At 39.8% G+C, this 20,451-nt stretch overlaps 2 long non-coding RNA genes across 2 annotated transcripts in view; both read left to right on the top strand.

Annotated features, from left to right (window-relative positions):
• Positions 1–2,210, top strand: part of LOC139083643 (uncharacterized) — a 46,622-nt gene extending 44,412 nt beyond the window's left edge. The window contains exon 3 of the long non-coding RNA XR_011540527.1: positions 2,027–2,210. This is a non-coding gene — a long non-coding RNA (uncharacterized lncRNA). The remainder of the gene's footprint in view (positions 1–2,026) is intronic.
• Positions 2,211–14,391: 12,181 nt separating this feature from the next.
• LOC139083640 (uncharacterized) overlaps positions 14,392–20,451 on the top strand; it is a 79,595-nt gene continuing 73,535 nt past the window's right edge. Inside the window, exon 1 of the long non-coding RNA XR_011540524.1 lies at positions 14,392–14,599. This is a non-coding gene — a long non-coding RNA (uncharacterized lncRNA). The remainder of the gene's footprint in view (positions 14,600–20,451) is intronic.

Below are 20,451 nucleotides of genomic sequence, written 5' to 3'. Positions count from 1 at the left end.
ACAAGGTGCCTGCCTTCACAGTTTGCGATCCAGTTGAGGAAATAGAACATGTGCACAATTAACTAGAGTCCAAGGCAGTATGTGATCCCAGGAAATCCATTTCAGTTCAACCAACTTCACCGAGCACTTCTCACTTCTCTGTGTTTCCCTAGGCACTGAGGATACAAATATGAATAAAAAACTTGTTGTAATCTAGAAAATGTCGTGGAATAAAGTTGGTCTTTATGAGGAATGACCGTGAGCATTTAAAGCTTGAGGAAGAAGTAAGTTTCTTGTCATCAGAGGTGTGTTCATAGGCTGGTGGTGATGTATTGGGGACAGACAAAGGGAGCTAAAACAGACTGATTGGTTGCAGTATTTGACCATTACATTCCTTCAAATCTTGAGATTCTGTGACTCTGTGACTTTAGCTTCTGTGTGCTTCTTTCAGAGGTAGATAGATGTTTCAGAAATTTTCAAGTCATCACGTGTCTGCAGTTGCCTCTCCAGGTTTAGATGGAGTCTTCGTACCACGGAGGAGTTGAAAGGTTCCTTCAGAAGGACTAATCAGTGTTTTTAAACAGAGAAAGTCTCATCAGCCCGGAAAACACTGTTGTCGTGTATTCTTTTCTTTTCTTTCTCTTAAGCCTTATTGAAGGAGCATGTTTCTTCACTTAAAAAACTTTGACATAATCACAAAGGTTGATCAAAATTCAGTACACAGTATTTGGCCCTTTGAAAAATGGCTTCCCACAGTTTGTCCAAAATCAAAGCTTTTTTCTTTGAAAGGTTTTGACTCACTTCAAATAGGTGCAGCGAGCTTTACTTGGGGGCAACTGATTGGACTTATCAAAAATGAAGGGAAAATGGGGATCTGTCACAGCAAGAGCACGACGTGGTTACGATGCTCATTTCTAAGATACATTTTGAAGTATTGTCTTCTAGGGTGGCCTGTTCTCTTATTTTGGTTTAAAAGCTTGAGAGTAATGAAAATAAAGTATTCCCACATCCGAAATAGCAATGTAAATTTCCATTTTGCCTTTTTCCTATAGAGTTAACCATAAGTAATTGGATTTTTTAAAAAGTCTTTGAGATGTGGAATTTTCATTGTTAAATTTTACTTCTTAGTCTTTCTCCTAAAGGCTTCTCTTACAAAATCTTATCCCAGAAGCAAGAAGACTTTTCCAGTGATTCTCAAACTGTCACTGCCCGGGTTTCTAATGAGGAGTTTGGTCCGGTCGTGATCCCTCACCCAGGCATCTACTACAACAGACAATGTGAATCTGGTGGCAGACGAAGGGGTCTGGATGAGTCGGAGTTACAGGAAGAAATCAACCCCGTGTCTGAGTCATCTTTATCATGGTCTATGTGGATAGAACCCGAGGGCAATCTGAATGGCAACTTGGGTTGGCTTGGCTGCTTACAGACAGAAGATTAGAATGGGAAAAATGTTGGAGAGCTTGATTGCTTTTGTAAAGTGGGTTTGAAAGTTTGTTGCTGTTTTAAACTAATTTTTAAAAAAGCAGTATGTGGTTGTGACTAAGACTATAGATTGATAACCAGATTGGTTGAGTTCATATCCAGAACCTACTGCTTACTAGCTTTTTATTTCCTTTATAGACAAATTTCTTAACCATTCTGTGCCTCAGTTTCCTCATCTTTAAATTGGGGATAATATTATTACCTCAGTAGTTGTAAGGATTGAATGAGTAATACATTAAAGCGCTTTGACCAGTGCCCAGTATAGTAAGCACTCAATAAATTCTCAGCCCCATGAGGTAGGTGTAGGTGTGAGGGTTAATTTTATGTGTCAACTTGACTGGCTAAACGATGCCCAGATAGCTGGTAAACATTATTTCTGGACGTGTTTGTGAGGATGTTTCTCAAAGAGATTAGCATTTGAATCAGTTGACTGAGTAAGAAGATGCCCTCACCAATGCGGGTGGACATCATCCAGTCATTGAGGGCCTGAGTAGAACAGAAAGGCAGAGGATGGGAGAATTCGCTCTCTGCTTGAGCTGGGATGTCCGTCTTCTCCTGCCCTCAGATGCCAGCACTCCGGTTCTTGGGCCTTCATACTGGGACTTGCACTGACTTCATCGGCTCCTGGTTCTCAAGCCTGCACGTTTGGACTGGAACTGCACCACCGCCTTTCCTGGGCCTCCAGCTTGCAGTCTTCTCAGCCTCCATGATCGCATGAGCCAACCTTTCATAATAAATCTCTTTGTGTATATCTGTGTATATCCTATTGGTTCTGTTTCTCTAGAGAACCTTGACTAGTGTTAATATCAAAATCCCTACTTTAGGGTCCAGGCCTTGGGTGTAGTGGTTGAGTTCAGCATGCTTCACTTCTGCATCCCAGGTTCGCGGGTTTGGATCCCAAGTGCAGACCTACACCACTAATCAACCATGCTGTGGCAGTGACCAATGTACAAAGTAGAGGAAGATTGGCACAGATGTTAGCTCAGGGTGACTCTTCCTCAAGCAAAAAAAAATGAAGATTGGCAACAGATGTTAGCTCAGGGAGAATCTTCCTCAGCAAAAAAAAAAAGCTGTCTCCTAAAAAAAGAAAAAAATCCCGACTTTATAGATGAAGAAGTTAAGGCACAAAACAGTGAAGCAATTTGCCCAAGAGCACACAGCTGGTAAGTGGCAGAGCTGGGGTTTGAACCCAGGCTCTGTGGCTTGAGATTGTGTACAATGACTCTAGTTATATATGAGAAATTTTGGTTAAATTTTAGTGGCACTGTCAAGATTAGGTCTCAGTTTGTTAAAATATTGAACACTACATAAGAAAAATGCCTTTAAAAATCACTATTGCTAATAAAAACATGGTTAAGCCATTAAGCCTCAAGAGAAAAAGAACAAAATTTTCCTACAACTATGTAACTGAGTAGTACTTTAACAGATAAAGGGAGAATGTTGTTGTTAAGGCCATATTGAGAAGAAATTTGAACCAGTGGGTAAAGATGAGTGGCTTATTGTACAGCTCACTCACTTAGGAACACTAATCCAATAAAATTGAATAAATTCCTTCCATTATTTTTCTTGGCCCACAGGGAAGTCAATAAAAACTAAAGTACGATAGAGTCACATTAGGTCAGATTCAACTAAGAGCAGGGGTCTTGAGGAAACGGAATTTTTGCAAAGGTCTTTTTAGCTTCTCTGGGCTGGAGAGAGTTGTTTCCACTGACTTGACCGTCTATAAGTTCCAGCTGGACGTATTTGCTTCCTGAAGCACATGACCATGACACAGGACAGTGGGAAATTGCCATTCTGACATTGCAGTAAAGCCCAGTGATTTAAGGGCACTCTGGTGGAGTCCAGGGGGTTCATAATCCGGGTCTGCCTCTTCCTTGCTACATGACATTGGACAAGTTACTTAATGACTCTGTACTTCATTTTCTTCATGTACAAAAGGGAGATAGCAACACTCACCTCATGGGGTTATTGGGAGGATTAAATGAGATGACAGGAGTAAATCTTAGATGGAGGAGCAGCACGGAGAGAAAATGTTGGAAAGGCCAGCTCTTGCTAATGCCACTGCTGGTGGCCCACAGACTGGCCTTGTTCCCTTGGCTGGTCTATCCACCGGTGATGAACGTGCATGCATCTTTACTTTAATCACAGTGCGTGTAGTAGAGGAAAACCTCAGTTTAAGCATCGGGAGGCTAATCACACCTACTAATGAATACAATTTTAAATCACTTTGATTTTGTAAGGAAAACGTAAATAAAAATAATACCATCATATTTTAAGAACTGAGTAAAGAGAAAACGACAGTGTTTACACAAAACCCCAGTTAACTCCCAATCTCAAACCTTTCAGGATATCTTCTAGGTCAGTTCAAGTTCAGTCTTATTTCTAATAGCTTCTGAATCGATCATATGATGCGCTCATCACTGATAAATTCTGACAATATGCCTCGTGTGTCCTAGGTCAGTCTCTTAACATTTCTGAGTCTCACTTTTCTCGTTTATAAAGCCAAAGTACACTTTGCCCTGCCTGGTCCACTGGATAGCTGGAAAGGAGGTGAGATCTATATCTAAAAGAAGCCCACGACACCTAAAGTATCAAGCTATTACATGTTGGGCAAAATATGGCACTACTCTAAGAATGATTCTTAGGTGTTATAATATCCTCAGGTTTAAAAAAGCAAATTGATCTAGTCCCCTAAAACTAAAAGGACAGAAAAATAGACTAACATCTTAAGAGATTTTCAAGTCTTGAAATGAAAAGATACGCTGATTAAACTAGATATGTAAATTCCGGTGAATATTTCCGCTAGAGAGGGTGTTACCACTCCCCAGTTTTTAAGGCCATCACTCTGCTAAACAGTGGATGCAGAAGGCTGCTAAGAACTTCAGTTTCTAATGGGAATTCCAGGCTTCTAAGCCAACTAGGGGAGAGAGGAGTCCTGGCCAGGAAGGCTTTTAGGGTCTGCTACACCATAGTAGATGGGTAGCCCCCTTCTCTGACTGTGTGTCCTGAATTCCTCTTCTTAGGGGCCGGACCCTGGACAGGTAGGACATATCTGGCTGCAGCTGCTGCCTCTATCTTTACATTCACAATGTAAGAGAGCACATTGACCCAGCAACTCTTCTTTAAGAATTGGTCCTACAGAGATACTTGCCTGCACTGATATACAAATTTACCATGCGACTTTGCTTGTAATACTGATAGCTAAAAATTGGAAACAGTCTAAAGGCCCATTGGTCTGGAGTTCTTTAAATGAATTATGGTGCATTCAATCTATGGAATATTTATTCTATTCAAAGCATTAAAAAATCAGGAACCAGCCTGGTGGCATAGTGGTTAAGTTTGCACACTCTGCTTTGGCGGCTCAGGGTTCACAGGTTCAGATCCTGGGTGTGGACCTACACACTGCTCATCAAGCCACACTGTGGTGGCATCCCATATACGAAGTAGAGGAAGACTGGCACAGATGTTAGCTCAGAGACAATCTTCCTCAGGCAAAAAGAGGAAGATTGGCAACAGAGGTTAGCCCAGGGCCAATCTTCTTCACCAAAAAAGAAAAAAAGAAGAAGAAGAAGTAGATTTCCGTGTAAGGACATGGAGTGGTGTTCGTGATGTATTAAGTGAAAACAGATCTATGCTACAGTATATGCTATATGATCTCACTTTTGGAAAGAAATATAAAGATCTTTCTCCCTCTCTTTATCCATATGTAAACACGTAAAAATATGTAAAAGCACAGAGAAAAATGTTTGTGAAAATGTATGTCAGATGTTAACGGTGGTTTCTTCTGGAAGTAGGACTTGGGAGAGAGGACAATTAATTTTTTACTTCATGCATTTCTGAATTGTTTGGAATTGTTTTTCAACAGTAAGTGAGTGTTACTTTTCAATTAGGAAGAAACTTTAAATGCACACACCCACACACCCAGACACACAAACTAAAGTCCAGGTGAATGCTGAAATCTCTCTCTTTAGCACCTTCTTATTCCTTCCTCCCCGTTAACCTTACCTTTCCTGAACAGTCCAAGCTCAGCTCTGGACTATGCCTGTCAGTTCAAGGTCTAACATTCAACGAACCAGGATGATCTTCTAAATGCAGGCTGGTGTGGGGGAACGCGCCCAGCTCCCTCGCTCGTGGACAGGGTTCATTAGTAGGAGTTTGTGTAGTGGTCTTTGTGAGCCCACCCCAAGCTACTGCCAACTCATCTGGTATTTATTACTTCAGCATTCTATTCAGAATCCGTTGCACCTGCTGAGATTCTGCTTTTAATTTTCTGCTGTTATATGTGTCTCTTCAAATTGAAATTTTGCTACTGAGTTGAATTTTATATTTCTTAACTAAAAAGGCAATGTTTGTATATTTTTTTCCTAAAATTTTCTTTGTAGCAACATGTTCTCTTGGTCCAGATGATCAACGACACCGATCTATAAGTCTTGTTAAATTGGTTGAGCATCTGTTGAAACTGGAACAACTGTTATCTTTATTGGACTGTCGCCCATCCTGGACAGCCATGTGACAACCGCGTGTAGCACATTGAAAGCTGCGCTACCAAATATGCTCACAGTCTGCCTTCATCTCTTTCCATTTCAATGCAGGTCTTAAAATTTTCTCATCATAAATGAGTGCCTTTTGGGTCTGGAATCAAGAGACTTCCTGGCATTTAAATGAATAATGGCATGAACTCCTGATGTTTGTAAGGAATACATTTTATAATGTGGTAATTCCCAAACATCATGACAGCAAACAGTTTCCCCCACAAGATGCAATAAGGCATCAGAAAAAAAATTTTAATAATTCATTCAAATTTCTAATAACTTTATAAATATAAAAAATTATAACTAATTCTATAAATTTTATGAATGCTGAAGTTATGTTTGAATCTTTGAACTTCTTTCTTTAGGGAGGTTTTTGTTTTTGTTGTTTGTTTTTGATTGTTGTGCATTTTTCTCATTCCCCAAAAGTCCCCACATGCAAGAAGACAGGTAGACAATGAGACCAGCTGGAGATGTGGGTACTCAGCAGATGGCTGGGCCCACTCACTGGGGAGGAGCCTCACTCCCACATGAGCCTCATAGTACCTTCACGCAAATTTGCAACCTTAACAAGATCACAACCTATCATGGGAATCAGAGTCCCCAATAAATGGTTTAACCATGAAGGTTAAATTTGTGCATGCTAAAGTCCACCATATTTAGGGTGAATTAGCCAACACTAATCAGCCTTTCTGTTTGTTGCTATTTGGCACTTTGTGGAAGGAAGGCGAGCCGCCATTATGCAGTTTCATCCCTGCCTAGTTCCTTCAGTCTCCAAGTTGCCTGTCCAAACCTTTCCATGCAGCTTAGTGGAAAAGGGTACAAGTGGGACAACGTCTTTCCTTTGATTCAGAGATATCATGTTTCTATTGGAAAGAGCACTGGATTTGGAGTCTGGATATCTCCCATTTCTAAGCTATGATCTCGATCAGGCCACTTAGTCTCCCTGGTCTACTGTTTCTCCATTGCAACAGGACCTGTTAGGGCAGGAAAGATCTATAAAGCTCTTAAGCTTCAGATTTCAATGTCCCCCTGCCTATTTGATAATTCCACTTGAGTATCCTTTGCATATCCATAAAACGTCTCAAAGATAACATGTCAAAACAGAACTCGTAACTTTCCCCATCAGATTTGTTCCTATCTTGGTCTTTATCTATTTCAGTTAAGAGTTTCACCACGTATCCAGTTTTTCAGGACAGAAACCTAGGAGTCACATGTCACCAAGATGGCCGTGTAGGAGACCCCAGCCTCCGTCCGCCAACAAAGATCAACAGTTAGACAGCTATCCACAAACAAGAAGAGCTCTGAGAGTCTGCTTAAGAAACTTCAGCAAAACAGTGGAACAAAAAGCCTGAGAATAACTGCACAAAAAGAGAAGGAAGAACAGCTTCATTCTGATTGTTTCTTCAAATGTGCAGACATCTATGCAAGGCTGCAAGGATCATAAAGAATCAAGGAAGGGGCTGGCCCCGTGGCCGAGTGGTTAAGTTCGCGCGCTCCGCTGCAGGCGGCCCAGTGTTTCGTCGGTTCGAGTCCTGGGCGCGGACATGGCACTGCTCGTCAGACCACGCTGAGGCAGCGTCCCACATGCCACAACTAGAGGAACCCACAACGAAGAATACACAACTATGTACCGGGGGGCTTTGGGGAGAAAAAGGAAAAAATAAAATCTTAAAAAAAAAAAAAAAAAAAAAGAATCAAGGAAACACGACTCCACCGAGGGCCACAGCGAATACAGTAACTGATGCCCCAAAACATGGAGATCCAGAAACTACCTGACAAAGAATTCGAAATAATTGTGCTAAATAGGCTAGGAAAGCTATAAGAGAACACACATAAACAATTTAATGACAATCTATGGAATGGGAAAAAATATTTTCAAGCCGTGTATTTGATAAGGTGTTAATATCCAAAATATACGAAGAATGCATGCAAGTCAATAGAAAAAGACCCACAAGTAATCCAATTAAAAAATGGGAAAAGGACACAAATAGACATTTTTCCAAAGAAGATATGTGAATGACAAACAGGTACATGAAAAGGTGCTCAACATATCTAATCATAAGGGAAATACAAATCAAAAGCACAATGAGATATAATCTCATGCCTGTTAGAATGGCTATCCTCAAAAAGACAAGTGAAAACAAATTCTAGTGGGAATCTACCGTATGATGCTATAAGGAATGACCACATGATCCAGCAATTCTACTTCTGGGAATATATCCAAAGGAAGTGAGGGCACTGTGTTGAAGAGATACCTGCACCCTCCTGTTCACTGCACCATTACTGACAATGGCCAAGACATGAAAACCTAAGTGTCCATCATGGATGAATGGATAAAGAAAATGTGGTATATATACACACTGGAATATTATTCAGCCATAAAAAAGAATGAAATTCTGCCATTTGCAACAACATGGATGAACATGGAGGGGATCACGCTAAATGAAATAAGTCAGATAGAGAAAGACAAATATGGTACAATCTCATGTATGTATGGAATCTAAAAACATCAAACTTGTAGAAACAGAGAGCATAATGTTGGTTGCCAGGGGCTGGGGGGTAGGGGAAATGGGGAGATGTTAGTCAGAGGGTAAAAACGTTCTGTCATAAGATGAATAAATTCCAGGGATCCAATATACAGCATGGTGAATATAGTTAACGATACTGTGTTACGTACTTGAAAGCTGCTGTTAGAGTAGAGATTTAGTATTCTCACTGTAACAACAACAAAATGATAATTATTTGAGGTGAAAGATATATTAACTAACCCTATTGTGGTAAGCATTTCACAATGTATACATGGGGCAAGTCATCACATTGTATGCCTTAAATGTCCACAGTGTTATTTGTCAATTATATCTCAATAAAGCTGGAAAAAAAACCCATCTGTTAATCCAATCCATCTGTTAATCTTATCAACTTTATCTCCAAAGTGCATCTGATCACTTTTCATTTCATTGTCTTCACTTCTCATCATCTCCAGTGCTATCACTGTTTTGTTAGCCTTTGCTTTATTCCATTGGCAAGGGAGGGATTTCCACTGAAATTATCTTACGTATTTATTAACTGATTTATCTGTAGGTTTCCCGAGGGTGAGGGTTTTGTTTAGTTCATCATCGTATCCCTGGTACCTACAGAAGTGCCTGGCACGTAGAGGGTGCTCAATAAATGTGTGTGGAACAGAAGAACACAACTTACGTGCCTTTAAATCTCTGTTTAAACACTTCAGTCGGATACTCTCTGACAGCCTGGCATGATCTTGGGAACTCAAGGATTCAGGGATGCAAGTCTAAGAAAATAACCTTTTCTATCATTCTCCAAATAGCCCCACTCCCCAAAGCTGACTCCTTTATCAGTGGCTTTTTGAGGGCTAAACAAGTATTTACTTCGATGAGCCTCACTATTGGTTCTTTCAATATGAGAACAATCCTGTCCTGGCATCACTCTTGTTTTTACATTGTAGGAATGCTGACAGTCCCTTCTGGATTGCTCATGCTCCTCTAGGATCCTGAAGTGACATCTAACTGGAAAGGAGGGCTGACTGTCAGTTGCTTCTCAATATCTCCTCCCCTTTGCTGCATCCGGATATGAAACCAACTACATCAATCTCCACTGGAATATAAACTGCTCACTCTCCATTGGCTTTCAGAATTAGCTATAGCATCTCACTCTCAGAGAGCTGGAATCAGCCTAAATTTATTAAGAGACCACACAGGGTTCTGAGTGGTGCTTCAGCAAAGCTATGAGCAAAGAGTTGAGAGAAGAAAGAAAGAAGATGATTTGTCATAGAGCTGAATTCGCTTTGGGAGGAAAAACTGGTTTCCCTCAAGAAGTTGAGAGCTCTTCAACAAGCCTTAGGCCCACTGCTGACGGCTTGGCTTTCCGGTGTAGTTTTCTTTATGAAAACACATTCAAAGTGGTAGACGCCCTCCCAGTAACCACAGTGGCCTTAACAAATAAGGAAACAATTATTTCAACTTTCAAATTTTCCTTTGTTAAGCAAGAAAGGGTGACAGAAGAAATTAATGTTGAAATTCTATTTTACTCCCAAAGGTTATAGGTATTTTATTTTATTTTCACATTCTTAGATTTTCTTGCCTGAAGCAATGGTATATTATGATCATTTAATTTCAAAAGTGTAAGAGAAACGGCCCCCAGACATCCCCACCAGTACTAGGACACGATGTGTACACCCCTTTTATAATAACATCTGTTTAGCATTTAATACTTCCCTTGTAATCATCTTAAATTCCTATACAGTGTTGACCTGGTGCCAAGTCAAGCATAAATATAAATTTATAGACGAAAAATTAAAGCAGAGATTATAAAAATTGCCAATTACGAATAGGCAAAACCTGACCTAAGGGAGTAAAATTATTGGACCACTTTTGTGTCTATAGTGTTGTTACTGAAGAAAGACAATTTTGGCTTAACAACTGACATGTTTAGAATTCAACCCGTAGTCAAGTCAGTTGCGTGGTGATTAAAATAGATTAATACTTCAGTGTTGACTGGGTTTGGACTTAACCCAAACTAAAACAAACAACAAACAAAACAAACAAATAACTGACTTAATGTCTGGCTGTATTGGTTTTCTATTGTTGCTATAAGACGTTTCCACAAGCTTGGCTGCTTAAGACAAAACACATTTATTATCTCTCAGCTTTGTAAGCCAGAAGTCCAGATGGGTCTGAGTGCGTGCTCTGTTCCGGGTTAGACAAGGTGAAATTAAGATGGTGGCCTGCCTGGGCCCTTACCTAGAGACTCTGGGGGAGAATTCATGTCCAGGCTCATTTGGTTGGTGGCAGAATTGAGTTCTTTGAAGTTGCAGGGCTGAGGTCCCTGTTTCTTTGCTGGTTTCAGCCAGGTGCCTCCTCCAGCTCCTTGAGGTTGCCTGTGTTCCTCATCATGTTGCGTCTTTCTTCTCAGCTTTTCAATGTCTTTGACTCCCCTTCTGCCTCATCTCTTCACCTGCCACCCCTGGAAAAAGTATTGTGCTTTTAGGGGCTCATGTAATTAGATTGGGCCCAACTGTATAATCTAGAAAAATCTCTCTCTCTCTCGTTAGGTCCATAAGCTTAATTACATCTGCAAAGTCCCTTTTGCCATGTTCATGGATTTCAGGTGTTAGGCTGTGGATATCTTTGTGGAACCATTTTGCACGTACACTGGCTTATAAAGCCCCACCTGATGTGGGATCTGCCTCATCTCTTGTTCTGGTATGTTGCATTCATACTAGCCTTCTTTCTGTTTCTTGAATATGCCATGCCTCTTCTTTCCTCGGGAACTTTGCACTTGCTGAGCCTTTTGCTGGGAATGCTCTGCCCCCAGATCTTCAAAAAGCTGCTTCTTTCTCCTCATTTGGGTCTGAGTGTCAGCGTCACCTCCTCCGAGAGGCCATCCCTGGTCCTCCTTGTAAAGTTCCCTCTCAGTCCTTTAGTCACTCCCTCCCATTTTTACATTATTTTATTTTCTTTATAAGTTATCTTTATTATTTGTTTGTCTACCTGTTTATGGTCTGCCTCCACCCACATGATTTAAGCAGGTCTGACTGAATTAGACCAATCAGACTTCTGGGAAAACCTGCTAACAAAACTGTCATCCAAGTCTATGCTCCAACTATATATGCTGAAGATGAAATTGAATGTTTTTACACAAGTATCCAAAAAGAAATGAATCACATGCCAAAACAAGACATGCCGATAATTATAGGCTACTGGAACGCAAAAGTAGGAGATAAAACAGAATTAAATGTCATCAGAAAATGTGGACTAGGGGTTAGAAACAAGGCAGGAGATCAGCTCATGGATTTCTGTGAAGCCAATAATCTGTCCATTGCAAATACGTGGTTCAAGCAACTGAAGAGATGACTATATGCATGGCTATCACCGATGCCAGTACGGAAATCAAATAGACTATGTAATTGGAAGCTCTATGTGTCTCTTACCCTCTGTGGTCCAGCAGCTATCTGAGACAAAAGGCGGAAATGCAAGAGGGATGAATGAAAACATACAATGCCTCTTAAGCTCTTAGGTCAGAACTCACCTCCTATAATTTCCGCCTACGTTCCATTGGCAGAAGTTCATGGTCAAGCCCTGTATCAATGGAACTGGAAGCCTACTCTACCACAGTGGGCGGGGGGGTGAATATTGATTGTACAATAGTCCACACTATCATATCCATCTATCTATTGTGTAAAATGAAAGATAACTGTATTGTACATAGCTTTCTACAATTTTTGTTGTCTTAGGATGATGCATCTGCAGAAATTCCTCTTCCTATGTCTGCTTCAACAAATATTTACGTCCTCTCAGCCTTAGCAATTTGATTGGCCAGAAGGTGAAGGCAAAGCCTATAAAAACTTTACAATTAAAACTTTTAGACCTGATTTTTTTTAACTATTATTTTTGTCTCTAAAAAACATATTCCTGGTGGAAAGACTTGATGATTTCTAGCAAAACAGTTAATCTCAAAGCAAATGTGGCAACTCAAAAAGAATAGTTTAGGATTTCTTTCAGATGGATCTGACTCAGATCTTCTCCCCAGAAGGCAAAAAATGTTTCTTTCCTTAGAATGATTTTTATGTCTAAGAGAATCAAGGTGGTGAAGGCATATGGGGATTGGTCGGTGAAAGCATTTTTGGGTAGTGGTATTATCTGGTTTCTTGCAGCAACAGCACTTATGCTTTTGAAATACAACCAGTACAGCACAAAATACGGATTGCCTTGAAGGCTCGTGGGAAGAGTATCTCATTGATTGAAAGCAAAATAAAATTGATACTTAACGGTCACACACAGAAATGGGTTAGAAAACAAAACAAAACATCCTGACCTCATGCCATCCTCTGCCCCCTGACTCCCCTCACCCTTCCTTAAAGTGCTTCCCTGTCAGTTCAGGCCTGAGCTAGGGCTCTGGTTTATCATCTCGGGGTCTCTCTCAGCAGAATCAGATCTGTCACATGGTGGGACTCAGGATTCATTTTGCAGCCAAAACCCATTTCTTGCCTGTCCAGGATGACCTCCATGTTTTTGAGGATTCCAGATCCTAGCATTCTCTCTTCTTTCTCCCCTTCTCTAGAGCAACCAGCTTAGCCCAGCCTGTCCAGTTGGGCTTCTTTGTGGACTTCCTGCTGGTGACCCACCTCTCTGGTTTACGGTCTATTGTGCTTAATCTCTTGTCAGTTCCTTATTTGGAGCTTGGGACTTGCTGCCCATGTAACCCTGGGTGAATGAACTAATCTTCCGTCCTTTTCTACTCAGCTGCTCTGCCATACCAGCAAAGTGAACACCCATCCACTGCTCCGCTCACCCTATAGGTGCCTGACATGTGCCATCTAACGGCCAGCAGGTGTTAGCCTTTGTAAGGAGGTTAGCTCTCCTATTGCTATCATACTGACTCCAGCTTTCTCGTTCCTCCCCGATCGATCTACCTGCATAAGGAGGGCTGAAATCTCCTGTAAGCAGGGTATCCTATACACTGGGTCCTCAGTTAAATTTGTATTGAAACAACGACTAGACGAATGAAGTTAGCCTGGCACTGTGCAGCCTCCTATGTAGAAAACTAGATATCGATTGTATTTCTTTCTAAATTATCTTAGTTTTTCTTTTGAGAAAATGAGAATTATCCTAGGATTTGCATTTGAAAGGTAGTTATTTAGATCAACAAGTCTCAATAGTGGAATCTTACATCTTTATATTTGACTCAACAGCTCTTTTTAACACAATATTAAAATTTGTCATCAGTCTTACAGTGATCTTTGAAATGTTCACTTCCCATAAATGTGCCATTGCTTATATTGATTATTATTATTGTTGTCTCTTTATTAATTGAAATAATAAGATATCTTGGATATAGGCATGGATTGGGCAACGTTAATGAAGTAGTAGTCAAACTTGTAAATTCCGTTCTGCAAAGTTCAAATTTCTTTCTAGATGAACATAACATATCAAAGATCTGAAGATCTTGTGCCAGGTGAACCTATAAAAAGGGATGTCTTTGAAGATCTGGGAAAAAAAGGTGAAAGAAAAATACCAGAGGGCCTCTAAATTTCCATGGCCGTAGGTGTCACCCAGTTCTGCATCCATCAGGAGCTAGGAATTGGCCAAACAAACAAGCGTAAAGCCCATGCCTAACCCAGTGATGGGCCATTGTGACTGGACTTCTCTAAATGTCTCGGGATTCCAATAGAATTTGGTTCTTGCTTTTCGGTGCCTTCCATGAATCCATAATCTTGGGGCCTAGCAAAATGAGGTGGCTAAAGTCTACTGATAGTTGCTCATTTCAGTATGTCATGGCCCCTCTGTCAAGGGTAGCAACAAGCTTTCGGAACCAGAGCCGTGGAGAGGTTCCTGCCTCCACAGCAACGGCTTGGAAAGGCAGGCAAGGAATGGATTGTGCTGTATTCTCAGTTCTGCCTGCTTTATGCCTTTAAATAGGCTTCTGTTTTTAAAAGAATTGACTCTCATAGATGCTTTATGTTTAATTGGCCTCATAGAGGTTAGGAAGGACTTTGGGAATCCCTGAGAGCTCTGAGAGTGCCAAGTTTTTACCAAGAACCTAGATCTAGCCTGGGGCCTGTCTGGAGCAAGTTTCCCCAGGATCCCAAGGTAATTCAGTTATGACCTAGATTTGTTTATTATTCTATACCTTTCTTCCCAATCTGAATAAGTTTTATGGATCTGTTTTCTCTCAGGGGGAAAATTATGCTAAAAAGGTTATCACCTCTGCTTTTAATCTTGCAATGTGGAAAAACCATAAATGCCTCAAATCCCATAAAACTGTAAGAAAATTAAATTTTCGTAAAAATTATTATGACTTTTCCAGACCTATTTATAGCCTCATATGTATTATCTCTGATCCAAAAAACAAAGAGACCAAAAACACACAAACAAAAAACCCTGAGAGGTAGGTATTCTTCCTTTTTTACTAGATGAAGAAATAGAGACTTGAGGAAGTTTAAGCAGACGGCCTAACATCACAGAGCTAAGTAACAGATCTGAACAGCTTCTCCCTCATCCGAAGAACGCGCGCTCCCCCTGAACGGTAGAAACGCACATTAGGAGTGACTATTAACCAGCTCCGTAGAGTTTCCTTGGTGACATTAATGAAGTAATATTAAAGCTCATTTAATTAATCGTTTCCTAATAACAATTATAAATCAATTCTCTGCCCAAGGATATTTAATAAATTGAGTTTTCTTTGTAATGGAAAAGTTGGTATATATATATATATATATATATATATATATGATATATATGAAACAGAAAATGGGACATATGACATTATATATTCTAGAAGGGAGCTTTATCAGTCATTTGACTAAATGGGAAGAAAACAGATGAAATATTTTTCTAAAGAACAATTACAATGGCCCTGCTATGAACCCCCCAAGAAATTCTCATATAAGAAATACCATTATCCCTCTCTGGGCTACCAGATACATAGAATTTTGGAAACTGCAATAAATTTTAGGCCATGATTTATTATTGCTATAGGCCAAGAAAACACATTTTTGGGCTTTGTAGTGAGATCATATTAATAAAAACTATTACTTTTAGTCTGAATTCTCTAGGGAGCACAGTAATTTCTGAAATAGTAAGTAAAAAAGAACATATGCAGGAGAAATTAAGTGAACTATGTGTTATTAGCAAAAAAACGATTGAGGTTCCAAATTTAGTTGAGTGTCAATTACCAAGTGTCTCTAGATAAACTGCAACTTTCTTATTGTTCTTAAAAAACAAACGAACAAAATAGATAAATGCACATGAAGTAAATTTCAAGAGAAACAGCAGTGTGTGATTATTACATTTTTAGACAGTTTGGAGAAGTGATCCCAACAAAGGTGATACAACTTACTCAAGTTATTTTCTTCCAGCGGCTTGTGTTTTTTGTTCTAACAGTGTCTTTTAAAGAGCAAGCATTCAAAATTATGATTAAGTCAAATGTATTAATTTTTTCTTTTATAGATTGTGCTTTGGGGGTTTTAAACTATGAAATCTTTGCCCAAAACAAGGCAAATCACTAGATGATTTTTGAGTGTTAAAGCGCTTAGGAGGCAATTTTCCATAAGTCTCTCACATTTCGGCACATTTTTGGGAGCAGGGGCACTAAGTGCTCGATTGCTCTAGATTCTCTTTTCAAGGATGTTTGCATAGCAAATAGTCTTGGAAGGTAGAGATGTGTCTCCCACTGGAGCAAAAGTCAGGTTTGTTTACTGACAATGTTTTTCTCCAGGACAAAGTTTGGGCATGTTTACTTCTAGCCAGTTATAAAAGATTAGGATTCCCTAAGTTCAGGTTTCCATATAATGCAAACCCACTTCATGCTCCTGGCCCTCTTTGAAACACTCCTGTAGGACTTGGGAAGCAAAAGAAACTGATGCTAACAGGAAGCTTATGGTTCTTGCTCTGCAGTGAGTATTAAAGCCTTTTGCCTCTGATGGAGGAGTCTTGTGTCTTGTGCCAGCCCCCATGAAACAGACAGGCTAAGTTGTTAACTTACAAATAGGCTAAAATCTCATAACTTTCACAATTCTTGATAAAACCAACCTTATATTTCTGGGATAAACCCCACTGGTTATGATTAATTATCTTTTTTATATAGTGTTGGATCCAATTTGCCAAAAATTTTGAAAAGAATTTTTGAAACTATGTCTATGAAGAACTCGAAACTCTAGCTCTGCAGAAGTGATCTGATAAGATTGAGTGCAAGTACCCAAGGTTAAGATCGAGGGAGCACTGGGATCCCAATAACAGACTCAGGGCAGGGAAGGGCGCCCTGCTTTATTTAATTATATTCCGCGATAACTGGAGACTGACCACGATCAAGCTACCCGCAGTATCTCGTGGGAAAGGATATGCTAACAATTGACTTCCTGGCTTCTCCCCTAATGTCGTCATTAACCAATAACAAACGAACTTTTCAAATTCCTTTTCTCTGGAATATTGACAAAAGTCTCATTCAAGTATTCCTTTTGTCTCTATTTTTTATCATTGAATTTTAGTTAATACCCCCCAGATGATACAATTGGGATTCTGATATTTGCTGCACCAAGGACAACTTACAAAATAACTGTCCCCTTTTTCAGCTCTTTTCTTTAACGGTCACGTGAACTTGAGCGTTGGTACAAAGGACCTGACGTGTCTTTACCAGGAGGGAAAGTGTCCTGATTTCTTGTTTGTTTGCTTGTTTTTGTGTGTTGAATCTCTCATTTATTCCCTGCTTTTACTATTAAAAATTGTAAATCTAAGAAAACTTGAAAGGATTTTAGATTGAACATCCATATACTCATCACATAGATTCTATGATTGTTAACTTTTTCTACATTTGCTTCATCACGTATCTTTCTATCTTAATTTTTACACATTTTAAAGTAAGTTGTAGACTTCCTTTAAGTACGTGCTACTTACATTGGTACGCTTGACCCACGTTCTGTTCAGCATGCATATAACTAAAGTTTAATATTAGTTCTGTTTGTAGTTTTTAAAGTAAAATTTACATACAATAAAATGCACAAACTTTTACTCTATCATCCTATGATTTTTGACGTACTATACACCTATGTAACCCAGACCACTATCAAGATAAAGAGCATTTCTGTCACTCCAGAAGCATCTCTCTTGTTCCTTCCTAGTTACTTTCCCACTGCCATGCCAGAAACAACTAAAGTTTTGATTTTTTTCCATCATAATTTCGTTTTGCCTGCTCTGGAGCTTCATGTAATAGGTATCAGATGGTAAAAACATTTCTTTTTGCTCAAGCTTCTTTTATTCCGTATAATTTTTTTGAGATCCATCTCTGTTCTTCCACGTAGCAGTTCGTGTCTTTTTATTGTGGAGTCGCACATCACTGGACGCATGTGCTACACTTTGTTGATCCATTCTCACATTAAGGAACACCCAGGAATGTTCTTAGTTTTAGACCATTATGAACATTCTTGTACAAGTGCTTTTGTGGACATGTGTTTTCCTTTCCCTTAGATAAATACCTCAGAGAGAAGTGCTTGATTATATGGTAGATGTGTTTATAAGAAACTACCAGACTTTTCTGCAAAGGGTTGTGCATATATTTATGATTTCAAAAGAAATGCAGGAAAGAGCCCCTGCTGATGAGTTCTTTTTACTGGAGGGAGGAGGGGTGAGGGTGCTGGGGCGGTGCATGTGCCTCAGGGTATGGTCTCTTGAGTTAGAGTCTGTTTCCCTGTCCCGTCCCGGACTGCTCTTTTTAAACCTTCCTTATTTAGCTATAACCACGGAGTGCTTGAGATCTAGAAGGGGGAGAAAGGAGGAAATGTGTGAGGCTCAGCCAATCCATCTGCACCTGCTGTTACATGCTTTGTTTTTTTTTTTTGAGGAAGATTAGCCCTGAGCTAACATCTGCTGTCAATCCTCCTCTTTTTTGCTGAGGAAGACTGGCCCTGAACTAACATCCGTGCCCATCTTCCTCTACTTTATATGTGGGACGCCTACCACAGCATGGCTTGTGGTATGGACAAGTGGTGCCATGTCCGCACCCGGGATCCGAACCGGTGAACACCAGGCCACCAAAGCAGAATGTGCACACTTAACGACTGCGCCACCGGGCCAGCTCGTGTTACCTGCTTTATATCCCAATTAGATTCTAGTTCCACCTAATTTTTTTCTAGCCCTGTCCTAGTATGCTCTGAATTGCCTCCCCCAACCTCCAGTTTTTAAAAAATTCATGGCTGCACAGGAGCAGGGCATATAGTCCAGCCAGGGCTGTGTAGTGGGAAAAGAGCACACCGAACCCTAAATCCTCCCCTGCTCCCCCTCTCCCCCCACCAGTGTGCCTGGCCCTCTTCCTCTCTCAGTTGCTAGTCCCCTTCCACCCCCCAGGCCCTTCTCCACACTGGGACCTAACCAGATTCTGTTGGCTCAAGAATTTCCCGGAATTTTAACATTAGTTAGATCCACCAACTTCTGCAGTTTCAAGGTGGCTTCTGAGGTGTGTTCAGGCGAGCAAGGGAGCAACTACTCTAATTTTTCATCATTTCAGGAGCTAGAACAAATACATGTGTATGTATTTTAAGTCAGACTTATTGAGATATAATTTATGTAATATATATTTATATAGTTTAGTGTAACCACTCTTTTCAGGTGTACAATTTGATTCAAAGTTTTTGGCCAACATAAGTCTTGTAACCAGTATCACAATGAAGATATGGAACAGTTATCACCCCCAAAATTTCCCTCTTACCCCTTTATATTCAACTTTCCCCCCAGCTGCCACCTCCCACAGCCTCTGATCTGATTTCTGTCCCCATAGCTTTGGGTTTTCTAGAGTGTTGTACAAATGAAATCATACAGGATATAGCATTTTGTGTCTGACTTCTTTCACTTATCATGATGCTTTTGGAATTTATCCATGCTGTTATGTGTATTGGTAGCTCATGGAACCAATATTTTTAATATGAGAAATTATCTCAAAGAGTTAACAGGCAACATGGTAAAGTGTTCTCCAGAGAAATATTTTCTTGAACTAATTCCAGGGGGCATCAGTTCTATAAAGTAAGATTCTCACCCCATCTCAACTATTTTCCAATCCATTAATAGCATGTAAATTATCTTACTTCAAATCCTTAAAAATGTTTTTTTTCCCCATTTTTAAAATGAAAGCTCTGAACTTGAAGCTCACTGTTTTGCAGAAAAGCAAGCTTTGATTAAATAAGTTTGGAAATGCTTCATGCTATAGTCCCCTCCTGAAGCTTCACATTAGCATATCTAAGGTTCAGAAAATGTCTGGATTAAAGAAATCTGGTTAATGTTGTTTAAGGCAGGGTTTTCAAATTATTTAGACTATGGAAAAGCACTAACAGAACTTTCTGTGATTATAGAATTATTCTCTATCTGTGATGTCCAGTATAGGAGCTAGTAGCCACTTGTGGCCATTGAACACTTGAAGTACCACTGAGGAATTGAATTTTAAATTTAATTTAATTTTTAATTTAAATAGCTACATGTGACTAACGGCTTTGTTTGTATTGGACATGCAAGTATAGAGTCTTTTAAAATTTTCTCTGCATGATGCTTCTTTTTGCAGTGTCACTGGGGTATTATCCCATGCAGGATGAACTCCTTAATTTGCAGGGTCTGAGGTAAAATGAAAATGTGAGCTCCCTTGTTCAAAAAGCAGGAAAATTGCCATTAAAGGTGCCAAAGTAGAGAGCGTTTTCCCTATCTTCTGTGGTCTCTTTATTGACCTGTCATGAGAGTTTCTTATTTGCTATTTGATGTCGTTCTAGGTAAAGTTAAAACTGTAAATTATTAGCTTGAATTTTACCATTCATCTTTATATTGTGCGACATCGGAGTAAAATAGAAATATAAGAACATTTAACTTTTATGTGGAGTCTCCCAAATGGCACAATTCATAATTCATGGCTTCTACAAACATTTGTCTTTTTTCCAACCAAAACAGTGGAAATGCTGCACAAAACTTAG

Source organism: Equus przewalskii, chromosome 5 (assembly GCF_037783145.1).
Source record: "Equus przewalskii isolate Varuska chromosome 5, EquPr2, whole genome shotgun sequence".
NCBI classification, from domain to species: domain Eukaryota; kingdom Metazoa; phylum Chordata; class Mammalia; order Perissodactyla; family Equidae; genus Equus; species Equus przewalskii.
This window is presented reverse-complemented; position numbering and strand designations above follow the sequence as displayed.